Source organism: Triticum aestivum, chromosome 7D (assembly GCF_018294505.1).
Source record: "Triticum aestivum cultivar Chinese Spring chromosome 7D, IWGSC CS RefSeq v2.1, whole genome shotgun sequence".
Classification (NCBI taxonomy): domain Eukaryota; kingdom Viridiplantae; phylum Streptophyta; class Magnoliopsida; order Poales; family Poaceae; genus Triticum; species Triticum aestivum.
Genome location: NC_057814.1, coordinates 246,057,058 through 246,069,061, shown reverse-complemented (window position 1 = coordinate 246,069,061; position 12,004 = coordinate 246,057,058).

Sequence of the window (12,004 nt, the reverse complement as noted above, 5' to 3'; positions counted from 1 at the left end):
CCCGGCAAGGGTCTTGCCGGGGGGCCTTCGTCTTCTGGTTCTCATCTGGTCTTGCAGGCCTCCAGTATTCACAAAGATCTGCATGCCACCATGCAGGCACCTCCCGAGCCTTGGCTCCAATGTTGTCAATGGTGTCGGAACTCTCAGGCTCAAGGGTGGCGGTCTTGCTGGTGTTGGGTAAGTTGCCCCGGCAAGGCCCTTGCCGGGGCAGCGTAGGTCGTCCCCGGCAAGGCTGTTGCCGGGGGAAACCCACCTTGCCCCTTCGCTCTTCGCGCCTCTGGTCTCTGCGCAGCTCTGGTAGTCTTGTTCCTTGCTTCCTCTGCCCCGCCAAGCCTGGCCGTAGGTGTGGCTACAACTGCCCGTGCACAAGTAAAGGGGTATAGAAGGCCCCTACTTTTGTACAACGACAGGAGCCCCCGGGCCTAGGCCACACATAAGAGGAGAGTGTTGTTGGGCCGGGCCCAGAACGGTGCGCGGGCACACGTGGCAGAATTTTACTGCGGTAACTCCTTCGCAAGTTGCACTTCCCCACGACAGCGTTGAATGCGTGACGTGGGGTCGTGCGTGTGATGACCGCATCATGCTTGCGTCATCCCGTGGTGAATAGTAAAGAGGTGGCTTGCGTCTTCCCTATAAAAGAGGGAAAACTGCAAGGGCGCTGCTCATTTACTCTCCCAGCCTGGGAACCGCCGTTCCATGTTTCCCACTACACCCGCCCCTTTCGCCACGTACGCTGCATGCATGGCGCGGGGTAGGTAACAGACGCGCGGGATATGGGAAGGCGTGCTATGGCTGATACTTATGCGCCTTTGATTGGGCGGGGAGGGCGGTTGATGACCTCGCTTGTAACTTAATGAGCCAGACTTGAACGGGCTGTTCAGAGGCGTAGATCCGGTTCTTATCCTTCCCCGCTTGGCTATAAAAAGGGGACTCAGAAGAAGGAGAAGAGGCATCTTCTCGCGTCTTCCCTTCATCTCCATTCTCCATCCACTGCCATGGAGAGAGGGCGTGGTCGCGGCCATCCTTTCGCGGAGGCGACCAGGTCCTCCTCCCGCCAGAGAGACGCGGCGGTCAAGGAAGAGCTAGCCGCCCAAGGCGAAGGCCACGCTCGAGGTGGAGGTGCCGGATGGGGCCGCGGTCAGCGAGGCGGTTGAGGCAGAGGCGGGCGCGGAAGGGGGACACCCGCGTCATCGCCATCTCCGTCTCCATCTCCGCCACCATCTCCTCCTACTTCGTCGAGCGGCCATGTTGGGGGCACGGTGTTGGAGTTCATCTTGCAGCTATGCAAGCCGCCACGTAGCTGCCTTCGTCTTCCCGAGGCGTTCCTGAGGGTGCTGGAGATCGACCAGCCGCCGAGGCTAAGGCTTCACATGAAGGGATGTTGCAATGGCGACATGTGGGTGAACACATGGTTCCCCGCCCCTCATGTAATGTTTCTTCATTGGGGCTGGAAAACTTTCGCACACGCCCACTGCTTGATGAAGGGGCACGTTCTCCTTTTCAAGTTAGTGGAGAGCGACCTGCTCTCCGTCAAGGTCTTTGGGCGCTCAGGACACAGGCTAGGGTGCTGCGGGAGAGCTCGACTGATGACAAGAGCTCCTCCTCGAGCGACGGCGACGGGGAGGGGACCAGCGGGGATGACGACGTGGATGGGTCCGACTAGGCGTCGGATGCCCCGTCCCTAGGCGACACTGGCGGCAGCACCATCTGCACCTGGCCTTTTCCCCGGGGGGAATGACCTGCCGGGGGCGGGGAAGTTCTTGGTGGCGGCTCCTTGAGCCAGCTCCTTGAAATTCTCGGGGCCGCTGCTTCTGGCGGCTCGCGCTGGAAGGCCGGAGAAGATGAAGAAGGCGGGTGGCGGGCCGTCAACTCAGAGTACGATGGCACCGACGCCTTCATCGCGTATTGCCAGCCCGCTGCCTCATCTTTCGGCTTCGTCCCCGGCACCGTCGTCACCAGCCCTCTCTTGGTGTCTTCTGCTGCTCGTACCTCGCCTAGGCACTCCTTTTGCCCTCCTGCTTATCCTAATCCGCTTCCTGAGAAGAGGGACAAGAAAGGGTTTACGGGCATCTTATGTTTTTTTAGATCTTAAGCCTGTGGGCATTTGTCAAATTTAGACCTTGTAACCCCTGCTCATGTTCACATTCCATATGAATTGTACTTGTTTGATTAACGTATTAATGGAAAGGGGGTTTGCCGGGTTCTTTTGTGCGTGAGCGAGGCCCACACCAAGGAACGAGTCCTTGTTGCTTTAAGTACACAATGTCGTCCGGCAACAAGCCTTGTCGTCCTCCCGCTTTATAGCCCGACCACACTCACGCCCTTGGCGGAGGTAGGGGCAAAGTAGGATTAGGCCCCTCGCTCGTCCACTTTCTACCGCGACTACAACCAAGTTCTGGCCCAAAGAAGGGTCTTTGGGGATAGGAAAGAGCGAGCACGGTGGCCTAGGGGTGAATGAAGTTTCGTACGTTCAAGATTTATATGGAAGTGCACAATGGGGGAAAAAGACTTATCTAGATCTGCAGCCCCCGGCAACCTTGGCTTGCCGGGGTCGGGGTGTCGATCCATCTTCTTTTCTCCAAATGGTTCTATAGAGACGCCTGTGCATCCTGTGAACAAAAAGAGGATTGGAAGAGACAGAAAGACATGCACTCGACCTCTATGCTGGGGGTTAGTGGCTGCCAGGCACTACCAACCCTACCAGAGAGAGAGACTCAACCTAGCATGCATGCTAAATCTAGGGTGTCGGCGCTTCATTTATTTATCTGTTGCTCAGGGTCTGTGCCTGGCTTTGTACAAAGGGTTACATGCCTTGGCGGCAGGGCTTGTACAAAAAGTGGTCTGCCAGGAGGCCCGACAACCGCGCCTTATGGGTAAAACTTACAAAGATGTTCGATTATCCAGGAGTTGCTCAGTGGAATTCCATCTTCGGTCTCCAGGCGGACTGCGCCGGGCCTGGTGACTCGTATTACCCGATAAGGGCCTTCCCTCTTTGGCGTCAACTTGTTGGAATTCTTGGCGGATATAACTCACCGAAGAACAAGGTCGCCTTCCTCAAGGCCTCGAGCATGAACCTTGCGGCTATGGTAGCGGCAAGGCTTGCTGGTAGCGAGCAGCTCGCACAGCAGCCTGAAGACGATCTTCCTCCAGGAGTGTTCCATCATCTTGGCGCAACAGCTCTTGCCCAAGCTCATCATAAGCGAGCACTCAAGGTGACCCGTATATGAGTTCCGTGGGGAGAACTGCTTCTGCCCCGTATACCAGGGCAAAGGGTGTCTGGCCAGTGGCTCGATTTGGCGTCGTTCTGATCGACCAAAGAACCGTTGGCAACTCATCAATCCAGCGCCTTCCGCACTTATGCAGTCTGTCGAAAATCCTGGTCTTGAGGCCTCGCAACACTTCTGCATTTGCCCTCTCAGCCTGGACGTTACTTCTAGGATGAGCAATAGAAGCAAAACAAACCTTGCCACCGAGGTCTTGGATATATTGCATGAAGGTGCGGCTTGTGAACTGCGTGCCATTGTCGGTGATGACTCTGTTCGGCACACCAAAGCGGTAGACTATCCCCTTGAAGAACTTGACAGCTGATTGTGCAGTCACCTTTCTCACCGGTTCCACTTTTGGCCACTTTGTGAACTTGTCGATTGCAGCGTAAGTACTCAAAGCCTCCGACAGCATGGGGGAAGGGGCCCAGTATGTCGAGCCCCCAGACTGAAAATGGCCAGGAAAGAGGGATTGTTTGAAGGGCTTGAGCTGGTTGATGAAGCTTCTTTGAATGGAACTGGCACGCTTCACACTTGGTCACTAGGACAGTTGCATCCTGGAGGGCGGTGGGCCAGAAGAAGATTTGCCGGCAAGGGCTCTTGACCCTATGTGGGAGTCACAGATGCATCCATGTATCTCTGCCAACAGCCTCAGTCCGTCCTCCCGAGGGATGCACTTCAACTTCACGCCATTCGGTCTCCTTCTGTATAGGGCATCGTTCACAAACTGGTACATGTTGGACCGACGGGCTACCTTCTCTGCCTCTTCCTGCTCCTCAGGGAGCTCCCCTGTTTGGAGAAAACGGACAGTGTGCCACGCCCATGCCGGAGCCTGGGTCTCGACGGCAAGGACCAAAGGCTCATCTTTGGCCGTGGGGGTAGCTGCCTCTACGGCCAGGGCTTGGGGTCCTGTCGGAGGTTGCTGCCCTTTGGCAAGCTTGGGGTACCCTTCAACGTCCTTGTCGGCGGCTCCTGGGAGCTCAGCGGGGAAGTACTTTCCGGGGCCTGCTTTCCTTTGCTTGTTCTGCCCTGCTGATGGCTAAACGGATGGCTGAGTTAATTGAAGCACAAAGGTACCTGGTTCCACAGGCAACTTGAGGGCAGCGCGTTTTGATCGGTCGTCGGCAATGTTGTTCGCTGCTCGGGGAACATGCTCTGCTTGCAGCCCGTCAAAACGCTCTTCCAACTTCCTCACTTTATCCACGTAGGCCTCCATCAGTGGGCTCTGGTAATCCTTGTTAACCTGCTTGACAACGAGATGCGAATCACCTCTGATGATGAGCTTCCTGATTCCGAGGTCTGCCGCGATCCTGAGACCAGCAAGCAATCCCTCGTACTCCGCCGTGTTGTTCGTCAATTTTTCCCAGGGAAAGTGCATCTGGACCACGTACTTGAGGCGCTCTCCGGTGGGTGCGACGAGTAGCACGCCGGCACCAGCACCTTGTAGTGAGAAAGCTCCATCAAAGTACATGATCCAATCGTGACACGTCTCCTTGCCGGGAAGGGTGGTCTCTTGAATCTCTTCATCGGGCGTTGTGGTCCATTCAGGTATGAACTCTGCCAAGGCTCGGCTCTTGATCGTTGAAGTACTTTGAAACTTGAGGCCAAAGCTCGATAGCTCCAATGCCCACTCCATAATCCTCCCAGTCGCATTTGGGTTGTGCAAGATTCGCTGCAAAGGGAGGAGGGTGACGACGGTGATCTCGTGTGCTTGGAAATAGTGGCGTAGCTTTCTCGAGGCCATGAGGAGGCCAAAAAGTAGCTTCTGCAAGCCAGAATATCTTGATCTAGCCCCCTGCAAGAGGGAACTGAGAAAATAAACCGGATGCTGCACCATCTTCTTCTTCTGTTCAACTTCTCCCATCTGCACAGACTCTGTCTTGTCGGGACTGTGCCTTGCCGGGGGGAGCTCCGGCCCATCATCCGATGGCTCCGCTGCTACTGCTGCTTCTTCCTCAAGTTCCCTCTGTGCTACTAGCGTAGCGCTCACCACTTGATTCGTCGCCGCTAGGTATAGCAGCAACGGCTCTTGTGGTTTAGGTATGACTAGTATTGGCGTGGAGGAGAGGTACTTCTTCAAATCTTGCAGCGCCGCCTCTGCCTCCGGAGTCCATTTCATTGGACCCGCCTTTTTCAAAACTTTGAAAAAAGGGGAGGGTGCTCTCGGCAGAGTTGGAGATGAACCTACTTAGAGCAGCAACGCAGCCGACAAGCCTACGAACGTCTTTGACCCGTCTTGGCGCCTCAATCTGCTCAATTGCTTTGATCTTGTCAGGATTTGCTTCGATTCCGCGCTGAGACACAAAGAACCCAAGAAGTTTGCCGGATGGGACGCATAACACACACTTCTCTGGGTTGAGCTTGAGGTTGATATTTCGCAGGTTTGCAAATGTTTCTTCTAGGTCTTGCACGAGCGTGGCCCCGTCCTTGGTTTTGACCACTATATCATCCATATAAGCCTCCATATTTCTATGCAGCTGGGGCTCAAAACCAATTTGGACGGCCCGAGCAAACATTGAACCAGCGCTCTTCAACCCGAAAGGCATCCGTACAAAATAGTACGTACCACATGGGGTGATGAACACGATCTTTTCTTCGTCTTCCTTCATCATGAAGATCTAGTGGTATCCTGAATAGGCGTCGAGGAATGACAATAGGTCACACCCGACAGTGGAGTCTACAATCTGGTCGATGCGTGGCAGAGGGAAAGGATCCTTGGACAGGCTTTATTGATATCTATGTAGTCAATACACAGCCTCCATTTCCCATTTGCCTTACGCACCACCACTGGATTGGCCAACCACGTGGAGTGGAGTACTCCTCTCACCAGGCCTGCCGCCTCCAACTTCCTGATCTCCTCGATGATGAACTCTTGTCGCTCCAAAGCTTGCTTCCTGACCTTCTGCTTGACGGGCCGCGCATGAGGACAGACAACAAGATGGTGCTCAATCACCTCCCTGGGAACGCCGGGGATGTCGGATGCTTGCCATGCAAACACGTCGACATTCGCCTACAGGGAGGCGACAAGCGCGCTTTCCTATTTGCTATCAAGGGTGGAGCTTATAGTAAAAGCCCCACCCGTGCCGTCCTCCTTGACGGGCACCTTCTTGGTCTCTGGTGGCGCTACCTTGGATTTCTTGCTCTTGCCGGTGGAGCTCTCTGGCACGTCCTCGAAGGGAGCGCTGCACTCCGAAGAGGCGCGCTTGCCGGTGTGGGTGCTGGAGGTCTTGCCGGAAGAGGTCTTGCCGGTCTTCTTCCCTCCCGGGGCTCCAGCAGCAGGAGTAAGTGCCTTGGCAGCAGTTGCTGCAACTGCCTCCCGGTAGAGTTGGTCGGCGCAGATGAGCGTGTCTTTCTTGTCGAAGGGGACGGTGATGATGGTCAGCGGCCCGGGCATCTTCAACGTGTTGTAGGCATAATGTGATGCCGCCATAAACTTGGCCAGCGCTGGGCGGCCAAGGATCCCATTGTAGGGCAAGGGGATCTCGGCGACATCAATAGCGTTCTTCTCCGTCCTATAGTTCAGCTCGCCTCTGAATGTAATGGGCAGCATGATTTTACCTTTTGGCTGACTCCTCACTGGGTTGACCCCTTGAAACGTGCCCGTCTCCTCGAGGTCTCCATCGGGGATTTGCAGCCTCTTGATCCCGGCAGGCGAGATCAGGTTCAGTCCAGCCCTACCATCAACTAGCACTTTTGTTACCTTGAGCTTGTGTATTGTTGGCGAAACCAACAATGGCAAACACCCGACCGCAGTTGTGCGATCAGGGTGGTCCTTGGTGTCAAGAATGATAGGGGTGCTGGACCACTTTAGTGGCTTCTGGTCATCGAACGATGGCTCCGCCGCAGTGATCTCACACGCCCACTGCTTCAGTTGGCGGTGGGAGGTGTGCAGTGAGGTGCCACCTTCGACGCACATGGCTTCCGTAGCTTTCTAGAACTCGTACTCGCCGAACTCGTCGTCCTCATCATGATCATCATCTTCCTCCTTCTTGTCACGGCCCCGAGCGGGCCTCTCTTGTTGATTATCCTTGCCGCGGTGAGCTCCTTGGCCACCACGCTTCTTGCCAGACCCCTCAGCACCATCCTGGCCCTTCTCCTTGTCCCACCTCTCATATTCGGCTTTCTATTTCTCTGCAAGCAGCTCAACCCATCGGCAATTCTAGAGGTCGTGGTCCTTGGTGCGATGGATCTTGCAATACTTCTTGTCGGAGCCTCCTGGCTTGTCAGCAGCCGCCAAGGCCTTGCAGGCGGCACACCCGGCAACTTCCTTGCCGGGGTCATCAGCCTTGGCCTTCTCAGTGGCGTCGGGGATGCCGGATCCCTCAACGGCAAGCACGGTCTTGCCCTTATGCTTCCTATTGCGGCGTCGCCCTTCTTTGCTGGGGCGACGGAGTCTTCGTCTATGGAGTCAGTTTCCGCGCTGGCATCTTCGCCAGGGTACTTCCTTCCTTCTTCAGCCCGAGCACATCTGTCAGCCAGAACATAAAGCTCGGCTACATCCTTGACCTTGTTCATCGCCAGCTCTTCAGGCATCTTGCGGTTGCGCACATTCTGATGGAATGCACTGATGACTGCGGTGGGGTGAACATCTAGGATGTTGTACTGCACATGACTGAACCTTTGGATGTACTTGCGCAAGTTCTTGCCATCCTTCTAGGGGATGACATGCAAATCACTTGCCTGGCCAGGAGCTTGGTGGCCTCCGGTAAAGGCGCCAACAAACTCGTGGCACAGATCCGACCAAGAAGAGATGGAATCCACTGGCAGGTGCATCAACCATGACATGACATTAGGCTTAAGTGCCAACAGAAAGTAATTGGCAAGCACCTTGTCATTGCGAGCTCCGGCGGCTTGCATCGTGATAGTGTAGATGCTGAGGAACTCTGACGGATGAGTCTTGTCGTTGTACTTCTCCCCAACATCAGCCTTGAACGTCCGGTGGGAGGGCCACTGGAACTACAAAAGCTCACGGGTAAAGGCCGAACAACCCACCTCGTAGGGCAGGTCGCCGGAACCCCCCGGTGCTGGGTGGTCCATGGTGGGCCCCGCACGCCTATCTGACTGATAGCGTGCTTCCCGGCGCCGCTCGATGGTGGTCCGAGCATCCTCCTGGGCTCGCTCCCAAAGAACTTGACGTTGGTCGCGGCAGGCTCGTGGGTCGGATGACGCTGTGGAAACATTGTCACAGGCGTCGGCCCGACGAGCCGGCGGCTACTGTTCCTGGCGTGGGGGAGGAGAGTGCACTGTGGTTGCAGCGCCTCCGGTCCTCCCACCATCAGCGTGCGCCGGCTCCACAGAGCGCCGGCACGATGGTCCCTTTGGTCGCGGCTCATCCTTGTTGGCGAAGCCGATGAGGCTCCGAATGGTGGCTCTACACTCGTCGAGCTTCTTCGTCGCAGGAGGAAAGTCGATGAGTAGCTGCACGCGCGCCAACGCTTCTGCTGGCATGGGAGGTGGCGAAAGTTGCATGGACCGTGACGCGCTTCGACTCCTAACCATGTTATAAGGAGCTCTATCACGGTCACACGATCGCGCTCCGCTTCCGCCAGCGTCCGGTGTGCACGCCGGCCCGACGCGTCCTGAGAATGACGCAAAGGGCTCTTCCCGCAGCAGAGCCCAGGGGCACCGACATCGTGGTGTTGTTCATCGCGTGCGGCCTGAGAGGGCTGCGGCACGAGCGCCGGCTGGGGTGTCCTAGAGGTCGCCGCGCCGCCCGTGGGCAGCACGGCCCTACCCTCGGACCCAGAGGCGTGTGGCTCATCGTCTTGGGCCGGAACGATGCCGCTTGCCTGGCTTCGATTGCCAGAGTGTCGTGGGTGCTCGCGGATGCGCCTCCGGCACCACCCGCGGCCACCCCGTCGCCCGCCCGCGCTGGTGCAGACGGGCCGGCTCTGGACGACCCAATCGCTGTGATACCCTTCTTCTTGGGGGCCATGACGATGATGAAGTTGGTGCGTCGGCTAAAAAAACGGATTTTCACAGCTTGCGCCCCCTACCTGGCGCGCGAAAGATGTCGGGGAAACGACACCTATGGGATCACAGGAAATCCCTACTATGGTTGACGAGGCGTGGGGCTATGGAAAGAGCGGGTTTAGAAGATCAACACACGAGAGTTTTATCCAGGTTCGGGCCGCAAGCGATGCGTAATACCCTAATCCTGCTTTGGTGTATATTCGGTGTTCTTGAGTTCTTGAACTAGTTGCAGTGCATGCCTAGCCCAAAAAGTACGAATCCTTCCTCAGTACGCCTCGGGCCTCCTTTTATATGTCAAAGGGGCTGCCACAGCGGCACACAGGAGGTGGAAAGTGTCTACAGTGTACAAGTTTATCTCCTGACATCATAGGACAAAACACATTTAATGCGCCGCCGATGTGTCCTCTTGCTTTATCGGGGATGGCAAGGAAGCTCGTCTCGTCTGTCGCCGCATCGCCTCGCTTTGACGCACGTCCAAGCTGACGAGGCATGCAGCGCCACGCTGGATGGCTGGCTGCTATGCTGGTGCGGTGGTAGGGTCTTTACGAAGATCCGCATGCCACCACGCAGGTGCTTGCTTGGTTGGCCTAGAAGTTGCATGCTGCCACGTAGGTGCGTGCCTAGTTGGCAGGCTGGCTGCTGCGTCGGGACGGCTATGGGGTAGCGAAACCTTGGTAAGTGTGGGCCCGGTTGTGGCCCCGCAGATGTCCCCGGCAAGGGTCTTGCCGGGGTCTTGTGGGCGTCCCTGGCAAGGGTCTTGCTGGGGGGCCTTCGTCTTCTGGTTCTCATTTGGTCTTGCAGGCCTCCAGTCTTCACAAAGATCTGCATGCCACCATGCAGGCGCCTCCTGAGCCTTGGTTCCAATGTTTTCGATGGTGTCGGAACTCTCAGGCTCAAGGGTGGCGGTCTTGCTGGTGTTGGGTAAGTTGCCCCGGCAAGGCCCTTGCCGGGGCAGCGTAGGTCGTCCCCGGCAAGGCTCTTGCCGGGAGAAACCCACCTTGCCCCTTCGCTCTACGCGTCTCTGGTCTCAGCGCAACTCTAGTAGTCTTGTTCCTTGCTTCCCCTGCCCCGCCAAGCATGGCTACAACTACCCGTGCACATGTAAAGGGGTACAGAAGGCCCCTACTTTTGTACACCGACAGGAGGCGCGCGAGCAGACCCCTCGCGCATGCTTATCGGGAGGCGAGCCCTTTGAACTCCATCTGTCGCCCACCTCTCTCCCAACTTCTCTATTAATGGCACTTGAGCCCCTGTTTGATAGGCGCTTAATGGTCTGGCTATGTCTCACTCGACTTAGATTTAATAGAGAAAAAAGAAAATCTGAAAAGAAAATTTTGCATGGATCTTGATGTAAGATCTAACAGACATATATAGCATCGACCGAGACTTAGCAAGACTGATATAAATATAATGATGATGACAGTGGATAATAATTTTCTTACATATTTAAGAAAATAATTAAAAATGCCAGATGCGGCAATGCCCGAAAGACACAAGGGGAAAAGAGGAAGGAAGACGTCGACAATGATCTAGGTTGCTGCTCTCTAATTTCTTGATGAGTTACTGCAGGGCACGGAGTTCCTCCAACTCATTTCTTCATTGCCTCCACGACTAGTTCTCGCTGCCAGCAGCGATGATCTCTTTCATTCCTGATAACCCACAAGTATAGGGGATCGCAATAGTTTTCGAGGGTAGAGTATTCAACCCAAATTTATTGATTGGACACAAGGGGAGCCAAAGAATATTCACGAATATTAGCAGTTGACTTGTCAATTCAACCACACCTGAAAGACTTAATATCTGCAGCAAAGTATTTATTAGCAAAGTAGTATGGAAGTAACGGTAACGGAGGCAAAAGTAACAGTAGCAGTTTTGTAATGATTGTAACCACAGTAGCAATGAAAGTAACTTAGCAAAGATCAATATGTGAAAAGCTCATAGGCATTGGATCAGCTATGATAATTTTGTTGGATAATATTCATCATGTAGCAGTCATAACCTAGGGTGCCACAGAGCTAGCTCCAATTCATTGATATAATGTAGGCATGTATTGCGTATATAGTCATACATGCTTATGGAAACGAACTTGCATGACATTTTTTGTCCTACCCTCCCTTGGCAGTGGGGTCCTAATGGAAACTAAGGTATATTAAGGCCTCCTTTTAATAGAGAACCAAACCAAAGCATTAGCACTTAGTGAATACATGAACTCCTCAAACTACATTAATCACCGGAAAGAACCTCAATTATTGTCACCTTGGGGTATGCTGATCATAACTCGTAATAGGTGTCTACAACTTGCAAGATAGGATCAAGAACACAAATATATTCATGAAAACATAATAGGTTCGTATTTGAAATCATGGCACTCGGGCCCTAGTGACAAGCATTAAGCATAGCAAAGTCATAGCAACATCAATCTCAGAACTTAGTGGATACTAGGGGTCAAACCCTAACAAAACTAACTCAATTACATATAAATCTCATCCAACCCATCACCGTCCAGCAAGCCTACGATGGAATTACTCACGCACGGCTGTGAGCATCATGACATTGGTGATGGAGGAAGGTTGGTGATGATCATGGCGACGGACCCCCCTTCTCCGCAGCCCCAAACATACTCCAGATCAGCCCTCCCGATGAAGAACACGAGGTGGAGGTAGCTCCGTATTGTAAAACGCGATGAATCCTTCTCCCTGATTTTTCTCCCCGAATATGGTTATATAGAGTTGGAGTTGAGGTCGGAGGAGGTCCAGGGGGCCCACAAG